Genomic DNA, 17,176 nt, shown 5'->3' on the forward strand with positions numbered 1-17,176 from the left:
CCTGGCTGTAGGTCTTAAGTTATCAACCACTATACTGCATTGCCCCTAAGGCAAAAAGAGACAATGTGCTTGATGTTAAACAGAAGGTACAGGGTTTTCCTGGTAGTGTCTGCGGACTTTTTTCTGTTCATTTCATTTGTCTCAAGATAATGCATGCTTTTAAACTTATCTTTACAATGTGAAAACTCACACTGGGGAGACACTGCACTCCCTTTCCAAGTTTAATACAATCAGTTCTGTAGATGTATTTGGTTCCCTAGTATTTTGACAGAGCTTCCATCCTTTTTCCATTCTCTCCCTTCGTCTCCAGGCAAACTATGGATAGTCTATCTCCTCTAAAAGCAGGTACCCAGTGGGCAGTGGAACATCTTTTCCTTTTGAACAACAGACTTCTATTAACGTAGACAACTGTACAATTCAGAGATGGCAGTGTTCCCAAGAGGTATCCTGAGGATACTAATTTAGCTTCCTTTAATCCGCACCAATCCCCCAACTCAAGGTACTCTGAATAAGCATATGGGCTAAGTAAAAACACTGTGTCAGCTGTGCCAATGCAGCTTCAAGTTCCCCTGTCCCCTTTCTATACTCTAAGCTCTTCCTATATTTTAAGTATAGGAAGTGTATTGGAGCCGTAGAACTATAGGAAATATATCTGGAGCCAAATCACACTGACGGCTCATATTCCATTGATTCATGAGCCCTAGTTAGACTTCTACAGAGCTTTTCTTATAAATTAATGTTTTAGAGAGCAATACTTGAAAAAAAAATTGCTTCGGATCTAAATGAAGGTCTCAGTAGGGTTCTGGATCATCCACTTTCACACTGAAGTTTGAAAAGAGAGGTTTCTACTATTCCATGAGAGGGCAGCAGAACCTCAAGGGATGGACCACCAATCAGGGGACACACCAGACGAGGGAAATGCCCTGCCTGGAGCTGAGAGCAGCCACTCCAGGACTGGGTGAAAGTATAAAAAGACATAGGAGACTTCAACAAAACTATCAGCCAACTTGATCTCATTGCTTTTTAAAGAACTCAGTTAAGAACAAAAATGCACACTTTAAAAGTACTTATAGAAAATTTACAAAGATAGGACCATAAAATGTCTCAATAAATTTTAAAATATTCAAATCATAAAATGGAATTGAATATTGTCAGATCACAATGGAATTGAATTAGAAATCTGTAACAGAAAGATACCTGAAAAATACCTAAAACGAAACCAAAATCATGCTTCTAAACAGAAAATATTGGATAATAAAAATAAGAGAGAAATTAATGAAATGGAATGCAGAAAAATAATAGAATCAATAAAACCAAAAGATGGCTCTTTGGGATAGTCAATAAAACTGATAAATTTCTAGCTAACAAAGAAAGGACATAAATGACCAATACCAGGTATGAGGGTAGAATGAATTCCTTATCATCCTGTTATTGTCTGTAGAATCACCCACTGATTCTACAGACAATAACACAATAAGGGATTATCACAAACAATTTTATTCTGATAAATTCAACAACTTAGATGAAATGAATAAATTTCATAAAAGACATAAACTATCCTCACTCAAGAAGAAATAGCTTCAATAGTACTATATCTAGGTTAAAAATGGAATTTTTGTTAAAGTTCTTTCCACAAAGAAAACTCCAGGCCTGATAGCTTCAGATGATGACTTCTATCAGACACGAAAGGAAAACATAATTCCAGTTCTACACAAACTCTTCCAAAATATTGAAGAGGTCGAAATATTTTCCATTCACTCTATGAGGTCAGCATCACCCTGATGTAAAAACTAGACAAAGACATATCAAGAAAAGAAAACTACAAGCCAATAAGCTTCACGAACATAGATCTAAAGATCTTTTACAAAATTTAGCAAATCAAATCCAGAAATATATTTTTAAATGCATTACAATAAATGGTATTTATCCCAGAAATACATTATTGGTCCGATGTTGAAAATCAATCAGTGTAATGCACCATACTGATGAACTAAAAAAGAAAAAACATATGACTATCTCAAAAGATGAAAAAAAAGGTCATTTATCAAAATTTAACATTCATTCCTGATTTTTAAAAACATGCCCTAAGATTCCAGCAAATGAGGCATAAAAGGGAACTTCCTCAGCCTGACGAAGGGCATAAAGTAGAGGAGAACTAACTACATGATGATGTATTTTCCCCCAGAAGATCTGAAACAAGGCAAGGAAGGCTGCTCATGCAACTTCTACTCAGCATTGTATAGCAAATTCTAACCAGGAAGATAAGGAAAGAAAAAGTAAAAGGCATCCATCCAGATACATTGGAAAATAAGTAAGACTGTATTTGTTGGCAAATGACATAGTTGACTACGTAGACAGTCCTATGGAATCTACAAAACAAGGTGAGGTTAGGGAGGCAGCAGGATACAAAATCATTATTTTTAAATTAATTGTATTTCTGTATGCTAGCAAAGAACCACTGTAAGTTAAAACTTAAAATATTTACAACAGCATGGGGAAATACAAAATACTTAGAAATAAATTTGACAACTAAGGTGCAAGACTTGTTTACTGAAAACTACAAAACACTGTTGTGAGAAATTTAAACAGATCTAAATAATTAAAGAAGACAGTACTATGGTCATGGATCAGAAGATGCAATATTGTTAAGACATGCCTTTTCCCCAAAGCAACCCAAAGTCCCTGCAAGTTTTTTGTAGAAATTAATAAGTTGATTCTAAAATTTATATGAAAATACAATAGAATAGTGAAAATAACTTAGAAAAAGAAGAAAAAAGTTGGATAGGTCAACACTACCTGACTTCAAGAAATATTACATAGCTGTAGTAATCAGTGGCGTAAACATAAATAAATAGCTCAATGAAACAGAACAGAACAGAATCCAGAAAAGAAATAGAAACAACATATATGTTCAATTGATATGTAACAAAGAAGTCAAGGAGATTCATGTGGAAACCATTTCCAAAACATGGTTCTAGAATAACTGGGTACTCATATACAAAAAAAAAAAAAAGAACATTGATCCTTACCTCACATCATATACAAAAAATAACCAAACTAGATCATATACATAAATGTGAGTTAAACTGAAAATTTCTATTAGGAACATAGGAGAATGATCTTGAGTTGGCAAAGACTTCTTAAATACAACACATAAAGTACTAATTTTTGAAGAAGGAAAACAATAAAATAGACTTTAGTGAAAAGAAAAGAAAAAATTGACACTCTCAAGTTTTGTTGAGGATGTTGAGTAACTGGAACTGTCATACATTGCTGGTAAAAAGCTCAGCCACTTTGGGAAACAGTTTCCTTATTTCTTGTAAAGTTAAGCGTACACCTACCAACCACACAGCTCAGCTATTCCACTCCCAAGAATTTACCCAATAGAAATGAAAATATGCCTACACAGAGACTTGTGCACAAACACTAACAGTAACTTTATTTTTAACGGTCCAAACTGCAAACAACCCAAATGTCCATCAACGGGTTAATGGATAAATAAGTTGTGGTATATCCATCCAATGCTATACTACCTAGTAAACACAAAGGAATGAAATATCGGTAGTTGATAGCAATGACAGGAGTGATTTTCAAAAGAATTATGCTGAGTGAAAGAAACTAGACAAAAACAAGTATATACTGAATGATTGCATTTATCTAAAATTCTAGCAAAGGTAAACTAAACAGTGGTGACAAGTAAATCCGTGGTAAGCTGGAGATGAAGGTGGGATTGATAAGAAAGAAGGATGGAGAGGCAGGAGGAAGGTTTTGGGGATAATGATGTTTACTATCTTGATCATGGTAATGGCTTCTCAAGCCATTATAAATTACCTATATTAAATACCTTTTAATATAGGTAAAAGTTTATCAAATTATATGCTTTAATGTGTGCAGTTCACCATATGCCAACTTCAACAAACTTGTAACAAAAAGCCTGCCCTTGAGGTCTGGAGGTCTAAATGGAAGTCTCGGTAAACCTCAGCATCCTTCAGTTAGCTCTGAAGTCTACTGAGGGGCTGCAGCTGTTCCACTTAGCAAGACTACTATGTCTTGGCACCTGCCGGCTTAAGAATGAAGATAACATTCTCATTAGGGAAGGGCAACGCTCAGAAAGCTTCAAGACATCATCTGGCTCAGCTTCTCATTGTACAGATAAGAACACTGATGTCTAGAGATTGGTAGTGATTGAAACAAGGTTCATGATTGATAGCAGGACAGATTTAGGGACAAACCAGTGAGTGAGATTGGTCAGGAGAGGAGAGGGCTGTGTCTTATGAGAAGGGACTGAGTTCTCTGTCTCCTCTTCCCTACCCTTGCAGTAGTCCCTCACTGCACAGAGCCTGACTGCTTGATGGCTGTTGGGTGGGTGGTCTAAACCCCAGTCATCTTTCCACCAGCATTGGTGAGGACCAGCTGGGCACTGGACACTCTGATTCCTAGCCCGCACCATCTCCTAGGATCTCACCCCTCTTCTCCCTCCCAGGAGAGGGCCACATCCTGTAGCCAGGAGGAGGGGCTTTCCATACAGACACTGCCCCAGGAGGCAGGAAACGCCAGGCACTTTCCCACTCCCTACAGACCTTGTGTGAGCTCATTCTGGTAAAAGTTTAATGCCTAAAAGTCAATTACACTTAAGAATGCTCTGATGAGCCCAAGCAGCCTCTCAGAGCACTGGGGCGGCAGCTACTTTCCTGCTCCCTCCCCTCGATGCTGAGAAAACCTCCCTGCCCTCCTCACAGTCCCTGCTGTTCCACCAACTTGCTATGTGACCTTGACCAAGGCCCATCCCCTCTCTGGGCCTGATTTTGATATTAATAAAATGGAAGTCCTGACTCAAATGCTCTCTGAGGTGTGTGCTTTGCCCATGCATCCTCAAGAGCCCTTACCTCTGGGTGAGCAGAGCAGGAACAGGGGATATGCACCAGATTGGAGGTCTGTAAAGGAATGGCCAAGGGCAGAAATGCCAAAAATCAGAGGTATTGGAAAAGACGGAGAAATTCTTGATGGGTTTATGCTCATTTAGACAGTAAACACATTACAATCGACGTGCAAATAATCATTCAAAAGTACAGGACAGGTTGTAGTGACCCAGCCACCTTTCCTGCATGGCATCCAACTCCACCCACCATTGCAGACTTTTCATCAGCTGGCCCAGATGTGCCACAGCTGGCCTTGGGCTTAGGATAAATGGCTCAGGCAGCACACAGGGAGAGAAAGAATGAGGCCACTTGTGTCTTCTTTTGCAGGCCATGATGGACATTTTCCCTCTAATCCACTGACTCGTTACTTCCCATTCAGGCTCTGCCAGCCCCCAGCCTGCTCTTTGCATGATCGTGGTGGTTCCTGCCTCCACATCCTCCTCACAACAGTCCCCTCCACTGGAATGTCCTCTGCTTCTCCTGTCCTTCTCATTGAGTCCCAGTGCAGCTCTGGACTCAATCTCGGGAAGCTTCCCTGCCTAACTTCACTCTGAGTGGACTAAGATAGCGAGACTCCTGTCATCTCTCAAGTTCGACATAGCCTTTTGCTATGTAGGGAACAGCTTTCAGACAAAGGTGTAGAGGATGTTCTGTCTGGGAACATGGAATTAGTGTGCTGATCTGTCCCCTCCCCACCACCCCACCACTGGGACCCCACAAAGCATGCCAAACCACAGATAAAATGCTGGTGGTGCTGAGAGATTTGTTCCGAATCCAACATGGCAGCTCTTTTCAGCCAGGGGAACCCTTCCTCATGGGACATAGAGCCTGCTTCTGCCCTGGTTCAGGCTGCTTTCGTATGTGAAACATGGGTTTTCCCCATTTCAAGACCGAACTCCCTCATTTGACTCTGGTTGGGCCATCCTTCTCTGCTTTGGTTAAAATCATTTCCTTTGCTGTCTGTTCTTGCCAGAGGTGATATTTAAAAATATTTAATCTCTGGTGAGGCTTGGGCACTGACCAAGCAGAATGGAATGTCCCTGAGTGCTGGAGAGGGTCCCTGAGACAGGCCAGAAGGAAGGCGGGTGGGGAGGGGACTGGATGAGAGATGGAGCTGGGTGTGGCCCTTGAGAGTTTTATCCCAGGACATATTGGGGTTGGGGGCATCCGGAGAGGAGCCAGGGAACACTTAGGGGTGCTGCTTAGAATCCATTTACCCACACTCCCACCTCAGATCCATTATCTGTTTTTCTCTTCTTTGACTTACGTCCAGAGAGACAGATTCCTTCAGGCTGCATCAACTGGGCTCCCTTGCTGCCTGACTTCTGATTGGGTTCAGTCAATGGAAAGGAAGCAAGAAAAAGCAGTCAGGGTTCTTCCTCCCTGCTTCCTCCCTGCTTGCTCCCTGCTGCTTCCTCCCTGCTTCCTCCCTTCTGCTCCCTCCCTGCTTCCTCCCTGCTCCCTCCCTGCTCCCTCCCTGCTCCCTCCCTGCTCCCTCCCTGCTCCCTCCCTGCTTCCTCCCTGCTGCTTCCTCCCTGCTTGCTCCCTGCTGCTTCCTCCCTGCTTCCTCCCTGCTGCTTCCTCCCTGCTCCCTCCCTGCTCCCTCCCTGCTTCCTCCCTGATGCTTCCTCCCTGCTTCCTCCCTGCTTCCTCCCTGCTCCCTCCCTGCTTCCTCCCTGCTGCTTCCTCCCTGCTCCCTCCCTGCTCCCTCCCTGCTTCCTCCCTGATGCTTCCTCCCTGCTTCCTCCCTGCTTCCTCCCTGCTCCCTCCCTGCTTCCTCCTTGCTGCTCCCTCCCTGCTTCCTCCCTTCTGCTCCCTCCCTGCTTCCTCCCTTCTGCTCCCTCCCTGCTTCCTCCCTGCTGCTTCCTTCCTGCTCCCTCCCTGCTTCCTCCCTGATGCTTCCTCCCTGCTTCCTCCCTGTTCCCTCCTTGCTCCCTCCCTGCTCCCTCCCTGCTTCCTCCCTTCTGCTTCCTCCCTGCTCCCTCCCTGCTTCCTCCCTGCTTCCTCCCTTCTGATCCCTCCCTGCTTCCTCCCTGCTCCCTCCCTGCTCCCTCCCTGCTTCCTCCCTGCTGCTTCCTCCCTGCTCCCTCCTCCCTGCTCCCTCCTCCCTGCTCCCTCCCTGCTACCTCCCTGCTTCCTCTCTGCTTCCACCCTGCTCCCTCCCTGCCCCCTCCCTGCTTCCTCCCTGCCCCCTCCCTGCTTCCTCCCTGCTCCCTCCCTGCTGCTTCCTTCCTGCTCCCTCCCTGCTTCCTCCCTGATGCTTCCTCCCTGCTTCCTCCCTGTTCCCTCCTTGCTCCCTCCCTGCTCCCTCCCTGCTTCCTCCCTGCTTCCTCCCTTCTGATCCCTCCCTGCTTCCTCCCTGCTCCCTCCCTGCTCCCTCCCTGCTTCCTCCCTGCTGCTTCCTCCCTGCTCCCTCCTCCCTGCTCCCTCCTCCCTGCTCCCTCCCTGCTTCCTCCCTGCTTCCTCTCTGCTTCCACCCTGCTCCCTCCCTGCCCCCTCCCTGCTTCCTCCCTGCTCCCTCCCTGCTCCCTCCCTGCTTCCTCCCTGCTGCTTCCTTCCTGCTCCCTCCCTGCTCCCTCCCTGCTTCCTCCCTGATGCTTCCTCCCTGCTTCCTCCCTGCTTCCTCCCTGCTCCCTCCTTGCTCCCTCCCTGCTCCCTCCCTGCTTCCTCCCTGCTCCCTCCCTGCTTCCTCCCTGCTTCCTCCCTTCTGATCCCTCCCTGCTTCCTCCCTGCTCCCTCCCTGCTCCCTCCCTGCTTCCTCCCTGCTGCTTCCTCCCTGCTCCCTCCTCCCTGCTCCCTCCTCCCTGCTCCCTCCCTGCTTCCTCCCTGCTTCCTCTCTGCTTCCACCCTGCTCCCTCCCTGCCCCCTCCCTGCTTCCTCCCTGCCCCCTCCCTGCTTCCTCCCTGCTCCCTCCCTGCTGCTTCCTTCCTGCTCCCTCCCTGCTTCCTCCCTGATGCTTCCTCCCTGCTTCCTCCCTGTTCCCTCCTTGCTCCCTCCCTGCTCCCTCCCTGCTTCCTCCCTGCTTCCTCCCTTCTGATCCCTCCCTGCTTCCTCCCTGCTCCCTCCCTGCTCCCTCCCTGCTTCCTCCCTGCTGCTTCCTCCCTGCTCCCTCCTCCCTGCTCCCTCCTCCCTGCTCCCTCCCTGCTTCCTCCCTGCTTCCTCTCTGCTTCCACCCTGCTCCCTCCCTGCCCCCTCCCTGCTTCCTCCCTGCTCCCTTCCTGCTCCCTCCCTGTTTCCTCCCTGCTGCTTCCTTCCTGCTCCCGCCCTGCTCCCTCCCTGCTTCCTCCCTGATGCTTCCTCCCTGCTTCCTCCCTGCTTCCTCCCTGCTCCCTCCTTGCTCCCTCCCTGCTCCCTCCCTGCTTCCTCCCTGCTTCCTCCCTGCTTCCTCCCTGCTCCCTCCCTGCTTCCTCCCTTCTGCTCCCTCCCTGCTTCCTCCCTGCTCCCTCCCTGCGTCCTCCCTGCTGCTTCCTCCCTGCTCCCTCCCTGCTGCTTCCTCCCTGCTCCCTCCCTGCTCCCTCCCTGCTTTCTCCCTGATGCTTCCTCCCTGCTTCCTCCCTGCTTCCTCCCTGCTCCCTCCTTGCTCCCTCCCTGCTCCCTCCCTGCTTCCTCCCTGCTTCCTCCCTGCTTCCTCCCTGCTCCCTCCCTCCTTCCTCCCTTCTGCTCCCTCCCTGCTTCCTCCCTGCTCCCTCCCTACTTCCTCCCTGCTGCTTCCTCCCTGCTCCCTCCCTGCTTCCTCCCTGCTTCCTCCCTGCTTCCTCCCTGCTTCCTCCCTGCTCCCTCCCTGCTGCTTCCTCCCTGCTTCTTCCCTTCTGCTCCCTCCCTGCTTCCTCCCTGCTCCCTCCCTGCTTCCTCCCTGATGCTTCCTCCCTGCTCCCTCCCTGCTTCCTCCCTTCTGCTTCCTCCCTGCTTCCTGCCTGCTCCAGGCTGTGTTGCTAGCAGCGGCTATATTCCTCCAGCACTACAAATCCTGCCCTGCACTGTTTTCCATTGTTTCAGCTTTCCTGGGCTCTAGCAGTGCTGTCTTCCCTTTTCCCCTTCCTGTGTAAGGATGGAAATGGTCTCCAGCTATTGCTAGTCTCCGAGTGCCTAACATCCTTACTTCCTGGGTAGCCAGTCTCTGGGATGGCCCCTGCCGGTCTTTGCCTCCTGCAATTCATCCCCTTGAATAGTCTCTCCCACATTGTCCCTGGTTTGTTTTGTATGACTTGGTTTGAGGCAGACAGCAGTAGTGATGGGGGTGTCAGACTGAGACTTCTGTCTTGACTACCCTTTGGCTTGCTTTCTCTTGGATCATTCACTCTGGGGAAGGCAGACCACCAGGTTGTGAGTAGCCCTGTGGAGAGGCCCCCATGGCAAAAAAAAAAAAAGAAAAAAGAAATCTGACTAACAGCCAATAAGGAACTGAAATTTGTCAACAATCCCCTAAGCGAGCTTGGAAACAGATCCTGCAGTTCCCAGGCAAGCCTTGAGATGACTTGAGATGACCGTAGCCCCTGCGGACAGCTGGACTACAGCCTTGTGAGAGAGCCTGAGCCAGAACCACCCAGCTAAGCCACTCTCAAATTCTCACTTCTTGGAAACTGTGAGAGATAATAAATAGTTGTTGCTTTAAGCTGTAATGTATTGGGGTGATTCGTTACATAGCAGTAGACAATTAATGTAATTCCATCTATACTTCTGGAAATAGCCACTTTACTAAAGTTTCCTGAACCATCTGAGACGTATTCTGCTTTCTGATTAATATGGACGCTCACCGTGGCTGTCACTTAACCAGTGCAAGAGAAAAAGTTCAATATTTTAACAACGCTATGATTGCGCGGGGTGTTCCCTCTGAATTTCTTCCGACTCATCACTTGAAGATCTGGGAAGTCCAGGGTGGAGCCCCCATGGTCAATGAGAGTCTTGGACGGGGCAGAGCCCAGGGGCTCAGGAGGGAATAGAGCAAAAGGGTTAGAGGAGAAAAGGAAGAAGAGAAGGAAAGGGAAGGCAGACACGGAGCTAGATGGCAGAATGAAATTCAGGCCTGAGTCAGTCCACAAGAAATTAGGAGAGGCATCTTCCGGAACTCCACCTGCTATGCAATAAACCCTACCTGAGCCATCCAATGGGATGGAGATGAGAGCTAGAGAGAGTCCAGTACAGGTAACAGTCCCTAGACTGATAGTTCTGTGTGAGTAATTTAGCATTATTTCCAGATGAGTTTTCCCTGAAGCACCAAATCCTGACTCTCTCCAGCTCTCAGCCTCACGGTATTGTTCATCTCTACAAGCCAGCATGCCAGCAGTCCCTGGGGCCCCACTGAGGAGCCCTGCCTAGAGGAGATGGGCAGCGTCCCCCCATCGTGGGCGGGACACTTTCCTCTCTGCAGTTGGCCAGGGCCAGCAGCCAGGCACTACTGCGCAGGGGGCCCTTTGTATGGCTGTGCGGCCTCAGGGTGCCCTCTGTGAGTCATTTCCTGTTATTCTCATTGAGGAAGTCCTGCCATTCTTTAGAGCAAAATTTGACATTTTTACAGGACTTACTTCTGCGGCCTTTTGGTCAAGAGAAAAGGCAGGGATCCTTTCATTTATATTTACAAAGCCATTAATTGGCTTCTTTATAAAATTAGACTCCATTATAAGCTCAACTGGAGTGGGAGCATAGCTTTATTTAGTCCAAAACATCAAACGGTTTTAAAGGGTTCTTTTTTAACAACTAAGTGCTCAGTGGCAAGCAGACTGGTGAAGCGGGCTCCACTTCCTTCCACTGCTGAAAACGCAGGTGATGTTGACTCTGGTGTGCTCGCTGCTCACTGATGCCCCTCAGGTGTGCCCAGCTATCCAGGACAGAGAGAAGGGAATATGGAAGGCACCATGGAGAGCCATCCCCAGGGCCCCGCCCGCAGCTCCTGCTTCTGTCTTCACGTACCCATCTAGCTCCAGAAAAGTACCAGAGGAGGAATCCCCAAGCCTGATCCCCACTCCAGTCCAAGTCCAGGCATAGACAGTATCGGCTGCGTAGCTCACCACACTCACTGCTCCCTCACCCTGTAGTCTGCCAGGCACTGAGCCTTCACAGAGCTTACCTCCACTCAGCCCAGGTCATGGAGCTGCAGGGATCAGCCATCTCCCGTCACCCACCCCAAAGTCTGGGAGCTTGGAACCAGTCACCTAAGTTACTTTGATTTCTCTCACTCCAGGGAACACAGAGCACTGAGTGCAGGGTTTTTCAAGTTCTAATGTATAGATGCATCATGAGGGAGCCTGCAAAAATGCAGTCTTACTCAGTCACTCTGGGGTGGGGCCTGACTCTGCACTTCTAGCAAGGTGATGCTGATGCTGCTGGTCCAACACTACAATTTATGGAACAGGAATCTGAGCCAGACTCCTCATGTTACAGGTGGAAAGACTGAGCCCAGAGCAGGAGTGTGGCTTTCTCCTGATGCTTAAGTCAGGCTGGAGGAAGTGTTTCAGCTAGGCTCACCTGCCTCCTGTCACCTCACTTACGATACAGGCCTCAGCTCTTTAGGGAAGTACTTCTCAAACTTTAATGTGCACGTGACTTACCCAGGATCTTGTTAAAACACAGAGTCTGATTCAGTAGATCTGTGGTGAGCTGAGAATCTTTATTTTGTCACAGCTCTCAGGTGGCGCCAATACTGTGGGTTCATGGATCCCATTTGAGTGATAAGGTCCCAGACAATGGCAATGCTATGGTTTGTCCCCTCCAAAGCTTGTGTTGAGATTTAGTTGCCATTGTAACAGTATTAAAAGGCATACCTTTGAGAGGTGGTTAGGCCATGAGGGCTCTGCCCTCATAGGTGAGATTAATGCCCTTACAAAAGGGTGAATTCAACTCCCTTTTGCCTTTCTCTCTCTTTGCCTTTTCACCATGCGATGACACAGAAAGAAAGCCCTCACCAGATGACAGCATCTTAATCTTGGATTTCCCAGCCTCCAGAGCTGTGGTGAAATACATTTGTTCTTTATAAATTACCCACTCTTGGATATTCTGTTATAGCAGCACAAAACAGACTAAGATAGGCAGTAAGAGCATTGACTTGGTGACATCAGGAAGCATCAATAGTCTACGACTGGCTGTTGCATGCATTCACTTCCCTGAGGCTCACAGCTGTCAGGGGCACAGCCAAGCCAAAGGTATCTATTATTTCCCACATACCTAGGTGCTTTCCTACCTGAGGTCAGCCTAGAGAGGAGCTGTGCGGTTAAGACTACTGTTGAAAAGAGGAAAAGTTTAGAACAGTGACAGACTTTTTTTAAAGATTTCTGATAGTGGATGTCACTTACGGCTCAGTTTCTGTGGAAATGCTTCCCAGGGTTGTCTTTGGCTACAGAGACCAAAGCCAGGCCAAGGCGAAGTGAAGCTGTGGCAAAGATGGCGGTGAGTGGGCTTAACACACATCCCCCACTTTTCCTTGTTAAAAGAAATCTGATTTTGCTGGAGGCATCGGAGTGCCCAGCTTTTAATAACTGAAAATTCTATTCTCCCTTGAAGCTAGGAATGGACTTTCACTAAGTTCTGGCCAATGAATTATAAGCGGACATTGCTGGATGAGGCCTTCAGAAAAGATCCTTAAAAGAAGAAAAATCAGTGGGTATATGCCTTTGTATCCTTCACCCTCTCTTACTTCTTGCTGCCTGGAATTCAGATGTGAGGGTGGGACTCCAATAGCCATCTTGTGCCTATGAGGTACTCTAAAGAACAGAAGCTATGTCTTAAAGATGGCAGAGTCGAAAGATGAAAACAATGTGAGCACAGATGGAATCATGAATCTGTGGCATTATCCCTGAAGAACCAACTTCTGCATATCACACTATGTTACAGTAAAGAGACCCATGTATTCTTTCTTTCTTTCTCCTTCCTTTCTTTCTTCCTTCCTTTCTTCCTTTCCCTTTCTTTCTTTCTTTCTTTCTTCTTTCTTTCTCTCTCTCTCTCTCTTTCTTTCTTTCTTCTTTCTTTCTTTCGACAGTTTCACTCTTGTCATCCAGCCTGGAGTGCAGTGGCACGATCTCAGCTCACTACAACCTCTGCCTCCCGGGTTCAAGCAATTCTCCTGCCTCAGCCTCCCGAAGTAGCTGGGATCACAGTTGCCTGCCACCACGCCCAGCTATATATATATATTTTGTATTTTTTAGTAGAGACAGCGTTTCACCATGTTGGCCAGGCTGAGAGCCACATCTTCTTTAAGGCACTCTTCTGTGAGTCTCTGTTTTAAGCAGTTGTGGGAAATTTCTAACTGATTCTGTCATCAACTCTGAAAAGTGATTGTTTAATCCTGCAACAATATATTTATATATTCCATTCCCAGAATGAAATAATGGAATTGAAATTGGATTTAAAATGACCAAAAGTGGACAAATTTGTGTGCAATGAGCTAGAGAGAGTGCTGCTGTATCTAGGAGTGGGTGTGTGCAGCCTGCTTCCAGGCCTACAACACCCTCATTGCAAGGACTCTTTGTGGCTGTCTGTGCATGGACAACATGGCAGACAGAGGCTGCCTGCGTCCCACAGCCATTCTGCCTAATAGCAACAGGGTGACCATGGACCCAGTCGTCAATCTCTCCAGGCTCCAGTTATCTAAAAAATGGGGATTGTAATGAAAAGACTTACTTCTTAGGGTTGCTGTGAGCCTTAAATGAGACACAGCTCAATTAGCATTGATTACTATTACTATTTATTACATATTTATTGTATGTATATTTACTAAATTTTGATGAGCCAAGATGGGGACAAAGATGACAAAAGAGTAGCCCTGTTCCCTCAAGGATCTCCCAGTTTCATTCCTTGAAGACAGTTGTTCCATGCCTTTGTCAGGAAGACATTTAGATGCTGCCAAAGAACAGCCCCGAAGGTGAGTCTGCATCCCAGGACTTAACCTCTGCAAGCCTGTAGGCGGACATCCTGCCAGGAGTGAGCTCTAAATGGATTTCTCTAGGACACCCAACAGTTTGCAGAGAACTGGCTGCTTCAGCATCTTGCTTGAACTTTCTCTTGAAACGTATGTCCCTGACTCAGTTTTCTCAGCATTAAAATATGAAAGATAAAGCCACTCATGTCCCAGGGCTTCAGGGAGAACTCAGTGAGGGCTTGCAGGTCAGGGGGTCAGGTGTGCTGCCGGCCATTGGGTCCACGTCTGTCCTTCTCTCATGGAGTCCACCTGCTGGTCCCGTCCTCATTCGGATCCCTTCTCTACACCTCTATGCTAAGGGGTCCAGCTGCCAGCTCCAGGCACTGTTTTGCAGAGGACTGCTCATGTGGGATTGGAGTATCCTTCCGGGTGCTGGGTGTGCAGTTGTGGGAGGAAGAGGAGTCCCATGGATAATTACAGCAAACCTCCACTTATCCAAATAAATGAGTCAGGACTCTGCAAGGCAAGGAGGGCAGCAGCTGCCTCTAAGGTCTGCCTATTTGAGGCCTCTCTGTGCTCAGCCCAGGACTTGCTCCCAGTGAAAGAACTGGAGGAAGTGAGCCTTTCTTCCCCTCTCTCTTTTGAGAGCTGACTGGTCCTCCCTCAATTCCTAGCAGCTTCCCCTTCTGCCACCAACCCGGATCAGGAAGATGGGGAGGGGAGAATGTGGCTTAGGGACCAGAATCAGGCAGGAAAGGGGTCCTGAGAACAGACTCCTTCTTGCTCTCCTCCTCCTCTGACTCCAGAGCTGTGGCCTGCAGGATACAGACATACTTTCTTTTTACCAAACAGAGTGGTTCCCAGCTGATGGCATGTGTTACAGGTAAGTTCAGGGGAAGGCCTGGAACTCATTCAGAAAATTTTATCAGCAGAACTTGGGAGCCACCATTGCCCCTCTCCCCGTGCTACCCACTGATCTATGGGTGAACACTGTCAATTTCAGCCCCCAACACGTCGCCCATTGAGCCCCTCTTCTGCACCCCAGCCCAGCGACCCTCGCTGGCACTTCTTTCTGGGAATTAATAAGATAATCCTATAAGGCTCTTTATGTATGACAAGAACCAGCGTCAGCTGGCATCATTCTTAGCGTTAGTGCCAATCTCCCTGGCTCTCACCATCCTTTGTGGCACCACCCTCCCTCCATAGCCCAGAACAGCTGACTGCAGAAGGCCATTGCTGATGAAGGAACCCAGCACCACACCCAGATGCCCTGCCCTCTCTGCCTGTGCCACGACATGCCCAGGTCAGGATGCACCGCTCCCGTGTCTCAGAAAAACACACTAAGTGCATTTCCTAATGGTTTATGGACTCTCCCCAGAGCATAGTAGGTTTAGTGCTGCTGACGTAGTCTCCGGATCTTCTCCCTCCACTCTGTTCTGCCAGCATTCCCTTTGTGGACACCCATTACCATTCCAAGCTCGGTGGGAGAATGCTTAGGCAGGGAAGTGTGAAAGCTGCTTCCCCAAGATGCATGCCGGAGCTCCAAGTTGGGTTTTTTTCCCCTCCATGTCCTGGAAGAACATGCCTCACCAGGTTAGCAGCAGTTACCCTGGAGTGGTGGTGGTGGAAAGATGTGTGTGTGTGTGTGTGTGTGTGTGTGTGTGTGTGTGTGTGTTTTCCTAGGGTTTCTAGATGCTCCAGATGTAATGTGAGTTTTACGATGTATGATAATTTTTAAGGTTAGCAAAACCAAATAAATTACAAGATGTGGTTAAAGCAGAGGAACCAGACCACCCCAGAGGAGAATGAGAACAGCGGCGCCAGAATGGGAGGCCCGGGTCTGAAGATCTGTTCCTGCCCTGGCATGGACTTCCTGTGTGACCTTGGGCCAGTCCTTTCTGTTTTCTGACCGTCTGGTTCTGACCCTCTGGTTCTGACCTTTCCGCTTTCATCTGTGAAACAAGGAGGCCAATGAGATGAGCTCCGTGGTCTCTCCCCCTGCTCACCCTGTAGAGGCACTCTGGATCTCTTTTGGCCGTGTTACTTTGCAGATGCTTAAGCAATATGCCTGCTGGCTCTTTCCTGCCTTCCAGGGCTGAGCGATACCACATATCACACACTGAGTCCCTAAGACCAAAACACTGCAGGGATTTGATCAGGGTGAACCACCAAATTCCAAAGGGCAGTGATCCCAAAGCTTCAGAAGGCACCAAAACATCAGCTTTAATACTCTGTTTTTCCCCAAGCCAATCCCCAGGGAGGGACAGTATTGCTATGTCACAGGCCTACTGGACACAGATTGTGTGGATGCTCCTGGAGCAAGAAGGTGTGGAGCGGGCCAGGATGGACTGTCCGGGTCCAGGGATGAAGTGGACATTGCCTGGAACAAGAAAGGACAGAGACCTCAATATTTTGTGCATCCTGTCAAATTTGGCTGGGGAGAAATCTGAGCTAGGAGTAGTGGGAAAGTTCAAGGAAAATTGCAGAACTAGAGCAACATGGCCTCTTGATATAAAAGGGAAGCTGGATTGTAGGCCCCAGGTGTCCCAGCCTTGAAAAAAAGATGTCTTGTCAAGCAGTAACCTGCTGCCTTCAAGAAACCATGCAGGCCTGGATGATGGGCATGGCCACGGTGACTGGGGTGGGTTCAAGGCCAGAGCACCTTTCACAAGTGTTTCAGAACTAGTAAGGCAGGCCTGGAGAGCTTCATTTGCTCCTGAGAGGAAGTGGAGAGAAGAAGAGCTCCAGGGATGACTGGGGTGTTCTCATTCCTTGGAGGAATGAGGGCTCAGAGAGACATTTAGTTTAATTTTATGGAAATAATGTAGCATTTCTCTACTATAAAGACACATGCACACGTACGTTCATTGCAGCCCGGTGTACAATAGCAAAGACCTGGAACCAACCCAGATGCCCATCAATGATAGACTGGACAAAGAAAATGTGGTACATACACACCATGGAATACTATACAGCCATAAAAAACGATGAGTTCGTGTCCTTTGTAGGGACTTGGATGAGTCTGGAAACCATCGTTCTCAGCAAACTGACACAAGAACAGAAAAACACCACATGTTCTCACTCATAGGTGTGTGTTGAACAATGAGAACATGTGGACTCAGGGAGGGGAGCATCACACACTGGGGGCAGTTGGAGGGGGGTAGGGGAGAGACAGCAGGGAGTGGGGAGGGATAACATGGGGAGAAATGCCAGATGTAGTATGCACCTAATTCTAGCACCAGAGCATTGTGGTGAAGTAGAATCCCTTCTTGCTACACACAGATCTTCGGATGATCGGAAGCAGGGTGGCAGCATGGACATCCAGTCATCTGCTGGCACAAGAGCCTTCACCAGGGTTTTGGCCCCAATCACTGAACATCCTCCACCACCTTCAGCCAGGTGTGCAGGC

Source organism: Aotus nancymaae, unplaced genomic scaffold (assembly GCF_030222135.1).
Source record: "Aotus nancymaae isolate 86718 unplaced genomic scaffold, 86718_ANA_hifiasm-v0.15.2.pri h1tg000038l, whole genome shotgun sequence".
Lineage (NCBI taxonomy): Eukaryota > Metazoa > Chordata > Mammalia > Primates > Aotidae > Aotus > Aotus nancymaae.